The sequence below is a fragment of the Trachurus japonicus genome, unplaced genomic scaffold (assembly GCF_045865225.1).
Source record: "Trachurus japonicus isolate A0001 unplaced genomic scaffold, Traja_1.0 AP030403.1".
Taxonomy (NCBI): Eukaryota; Metazoa; Chordata; class Actinopteri; order Carangiformes; family Carangidae; genus Trachurus; species Trachurus japonicus.
In genome coordinates this window covers 9,754-14,915 of record NW_028220536.1, presented here as the reverse complement: position 1 = coordinate 14,915, position 5,162 = coordinate 9,754, and the positions used below count along the sequence as shown (strand labels likewise).

Below are 5,162 nucleotides of genomic sequence, written 5' to 3'. Positions count from 1 at the left end.
GTTCCACTAGAGGAAAGGTCAAAAGGTCACCACAATCAAGAGGTCATAAGTCACCAAAATTGACATGTTTTATTGCTGACAAATTCTCACAAACAAGCAAACTCATGTCAATATATACTGCCATTGAACTGGGCAATAAATGAGTTTACTGTATAGAGCTGCAACTATTAGTTGTTTAATTTCTAAGTTTCCTATTACTCAATTTAAGGATTTTTAATTGTCAATTAATCTTTGAGTCATAAAAAAAAAAATCCAAATTCAGCTTCTCACATGAGAATATATTAATATTGGTCGGGATAAAACAAGACATTCTAAGTTGCATCTTGGGCTTCCGGAAACAGTGATAACACATTTTTCACCATTTCCCACATTCCATAGATCAAAGTATTCATTGGAAAAAAAAACAAGACAGATTGTACAATAATGACAATTACTGTTAGTTGCAGCCCTAATACTGTATACTCTGGAAAAATGTCCACATTATTCAAAACAACATCTGGTATTAATTATCAAACTTAACAAAGGGGCTTGTTTACCTTGTTTAACAATAGTTACAGTGTTGCAACATTTTAGTGTATTCATGACATGGAACATAGTATATACCAAAGACACTTTGATAAGAAAATAAGACCATAAACTCCATTATACTGACAACATTGGAAACACTTTAAGATGCTAGCGCCAGATGCGCCATAAGACAATGCCAATGACCCAACACATAACTCATGGGATTCACATCCTATTACATAATGGTTCTTCAAATGAACTTTGGCAATGTCCTCCAAAACAAACATTAATTCTGTCTACCCTGAGGAAGCACTTTCAGGGATGAAACCCCACCGACAGCCTGACCTTAAAGGTTTGAACATCCTAAGCAAATGACAGTTACATTCAAAATCTGACCAATACATTGATAATGCAGAAAACACAGTACCTCACAAAATATAAAACTGTACAGAGTTTTCTGTGTAGATCTGCCTCCGTTAGCAGTACCTGAAAAGCTGCTTGAAAAAATACACCTAAGGTCACTTACAATGACTCCCTTGAGCTGAACTGAATTCTATCAGCCATTTAAAGTGCAGACATCTGACAAACATCTGACCCGAGTTTACACAAAACAAATTTAAGCAGCATACACACAAGCTTAAAAATGTAACCCGAGGAAGTGCTTTTGGAAAACCTGTGAAAGTGCAATGTATAACCAACAACTGTAAACCTTGACAAGAGGGAGCTTCAGCAATGTCTGTATGGCTTTTAGGCATGTAAACTGACCTTCAGATCGTGGACCTTGGAGGACACCTTTTGGTTGACATCCTCCAGCTCTAGAAAGATCTTCTGAAAAACCTCAAAGGTGTATTTCAGTTTGTTAGGGTACCTTAGTTCCAAGGCGTAGATGAGGCCCATCAGGTAGGTACAAGCATGTGCAACATCAGGGATACCAAAAAGGACCTCTGCTCCCTCGATGGCTATTCCAGCCTGCTTCTGGAGATCTCCATCTCTGGCTTTGCTGACCACAAAGATGTTGAGGACTTGTGTAGTAAGGGCCTCTTGTACAGTCACAACATCATCATCATCAAAAACCTGTAAAATACACCAGAAAAAATAAAACCCTCTTGTATATTAATGTGAAGGATGCATACAGTATAGCTCTCTTGGTGCTCTTTCTTTCTTTTGAAACAGTTTTCTTTACCTTGTAGTCCTTGATTAGCTCCTCCGTCTTTTCACCAAGGTAGAGAATGAGGCCTCTGATCACAGCTTCTCTTCTGGACTCAATGCTGTTGTCCTACAAAAACAGAAATGAAATCATGTTAAGCACAGACATCAGACTGCTACTACATATAACTAACTGTTTAACTGTTGTACACAGGGTTCAAAATTTTCAATTGATTCAAAGATTTCAAAACAAAAAGGGCACTCAGGCCAGTTAGGTGTCTATCGCTCCCGTTCGGAAATGTGGAGCCTTATTCTGGGAGTGTGCCCCCCTTCTAAAATCCAAGAAAACAGAAAAGCCAACTGTGATGATGTAGCGACCACCCGCACTGCTGAGAACTTTAAAAAAAAAAAAAAAAAATCTGACTCATTCCTTCATTCCACACAAAATTATGGTAATATTGCTATGGTGTTGAAAATGCTGTTAAGTGTATTATAGTAATGAACAAATTGAAATATATACAAAAAGGCTATTTATAATTTTTGGCCAGTAAAAAATCTTTCTGACCAGTAGATTTGAGCGAAAAAGTTAAATTTGAACCCTGGTTGTACAGTAAGTACATGCCTCATTTAACATGTCAAGGGTCTCATCAAGTTTCTTCCCAACAGCGCCTCCCTTCCTCCTGTAGAGGCTCAACAGTCTGGGTGTGTATTGGTCCAACTTCCCAGGAATGTGGACTGTAGTGGCTTCAGTGTGATCCTACGGAATTCCTCTTCGATCTGCAAAAGAGGTCATAAGAGAGATAGAGAAATATCATGAAATACAGGGAAAAAAAGAATTACAGAAACACAGAAACAGATCAGAGGTAGGAAATTGACCCTAAGGCTACACTGAAAGCAAACATTTAAGTGGTCATGCGTTTTGCAAGGAATGTTACACCAGAACAAGGCTGTAACTACCGCTGAGGTATTTTTTTTTCCAACCTAAATGATTGAATAAAATGAAAATAAAAATAAGAAGACGACACAATTCAAATGTACAACATACCTGGGAAAGCTCAAACATGGCAGGCCATCGGGCTTTGATGTCAATCACAGCGGGTTTATTGAGGATTACATCATTTCGACGTAATGAAAAGGTTTTCACCATCTTTTCATTGATGATTTTGGTGTTGTCTCTCTTCTTGTACTCATAGAGAAGCTCTACTCTCTCCTTTTCAAGGGTTTCATCAGTTTCACCTTGAGGATGTGGTGGGAGATAGTTTACCTCGGATTTCTTTGCTTTTTTCAAGCTTTTAGTTGGTGGTCCATCTGCAGCTGATTTTCTCTTCCGACAGTTTACATTTAGTTCTGGTAATCCAAGGTGTTTCACCTTTGCTCTGAAATTGCCAACCTTGTATTTCAGGCTGTTCTGCCAACCATATATACCATTGGATGACACTGGGTCCCTCAAACAGGGGTGTTTCATGACCAGGGCCTCAGCAACCTGCTCCCTTTGTGCTCGTGAAGGATAGGCAGTGTAGACAAAGATGCTGTCTGCTAGTTTGTCTAGAATGTTGGGTTTTACTGAAGGGTTGCTGAGTAGGGTTCCATCCTTTCTGTAAGCTTCATTTGCAGCTTGTAGAATGAGCTCTGTGTCAAAGGAGAAGGTAGGTATCTCAAACTGAGCTGGCCAAGATGAAGAACGAAGAGAGGAGGCGCTCTCTGGAGAAGACTGAACTATGGTCTCTGGAGAAGACAGAAGTATGGTATCACTGGATGGATGGGAAGAACTGGAACGGACATCTTCTGATGACTCAGCGCAACTGCTATCAAAGCTCTCCTGGAGTCCTTTGGCATTCAAAGAATCTTCAAATGTTAGTGTGATCACTGGTGCAGTAAGAACCACCTTGATGGTGTCTTTGTCTTTTACTTCATTTGTTTCCAGGAGAGTGAAAAATTGACCATCAAATTCTTGATCCTGGAACTGCAAACTAAAATCTTGTTCAATTGCAAATGTGTCCTGTACAATATGCTTCAATTCCTCCACGGTCGCCGGGATTCCGCAGGGCAAGGAAAGCTTGCGAATTTCCTCCTGTAGTATGACTCGAAGTCGGGCAGACATGTTGATTATTCTATAGGGGATGAGAGGAGACAGAAAAAAGGTTCTGTTGAATTTAGGCATACAAAAAATAAAATTACATCTTATTACAAAGGGATAAGTAAAACCCTATATCTCAACCCTCCTATTATGTTAGTTTCTTAGGAACAACAATGATGTTCGTGGGTTAGGGTTGGGGGGGGGGTGGGGGGATAGGGAGAGGGTGTGTGTATCTGTGTGTGTGATAGAGAGATAGAGATAGTTAGAGAGGTAGATGGATAGCGAGACAGATAAGCTACCCCAAGGCTTTGTAACGCCCTGCCTGACCACCTGAGGGCCCCCCAGACCACAGACTGTTTTAAAACCTAAAAACATTCCTTTTTAAAAAAGCGTATCCCTGATGTCCTGGTTTTTTAGAATGTCCTTGTGATTTTTTGCTAATTTAACTTTATTTATTTATTTTTCTATTTTATTTTTTCTATTTTATTTCTAATTTTTTGTAAGCGCTTTGAGACTTGTTCTTCAGTTGAAAAGTGCTCTATAAATACAATTTATTATTATTATTATTATATTATTATAAATTGAGAGAGATAGAGGTAGGTAGAGAGAGAGACAGAGACAGACGGACAGACATATAGATGGACAGATAGATATTTGATTTGAAAATGATTTAAAATACTAACTAATGACAGTGGGTTGAATAGTTAGAAACAATTGAAAACATGTCAATATATACTGTATTTAATTACCTAATCTTGGATGGGAATGTGACGCTTCAAGGTGACAAATCGCCTTTGCTCAAAAGCATATGCGGCAAGAGGGTAGGAGTCTGTTAATTCCTGTTGCTCAAGGATTGTCACTTGTCTTGTGGATTCCAATTCAAATGCCCTAAGGTGCTCCCAGTACCAGGAATGAAGACACTTGACAGCAAATGCAAGCTGACCACGCATAACAAGGATTAGATTTAGTTCAACAAAGTCTGGAAGCCCTCCAGTTGATCCGTAGGGCAAGATCATTCCCAGGTGCCATAGCAAGTCACAGTATTGGTCACCTTAACACACGTCTCTCCAGGAAATTTTCTTAGCACTGCTTCCTGTATGTTTTCCTTGAGGACATCCACAGGCACTGTGGACAGATTTGAGACACTGAGGGCAGGTTTCAGTATGTCTGTGCCATGAAAATGGTAAGCCAGCATGAACTGATGTTTAACAGCCAGAGATAGTAAAATGTTCCGAAAACAGCTGGTATGTCGAACGACTCGCTTAAAGAAGCTGTGCTTAGCTTCGAAGCGCATCGTCCACAGAGCTGCTAGCGGTCCAAAGGCCTTGATGAGCTGGGGATAATGCTCTAGAAAATGGTGCTTTGGCAGAAGTTTTGCCTCTGGAAAAACCTGAAGGTATCTATGCCTGTGCTCTGCTATTTTAATGTCAAG

The 5,162-nt window shown here is 39.7% G+C and overlaps 1 pseudogene across 1 annotated transcript; it reads right to left on the bottom strand.

Annotated features, from left to right (window-relative positions):
• Window positions 1–1,210: 1,210 nt before the first annotated feature.
• LOC146960411 (uncharacterized) lies at window positions 1,211–3,754 on the bottom strand (annotated as a pseudogene). The gene is made up of 4 exons (XR_015035457.1): window positions 2,699–3,754; window positions 2,276–2,430; window positions 1,691–1,783; window positions 1,211–1,581 (listed from the first exon to the last, which is right to left on the bottom strand). The product of XR_015035457.1 is annotated as an uncharacterized LOC146960411 (transcript).
• Window positions 3,755–5,162: the final 1,408 nt, after the last annotated feature.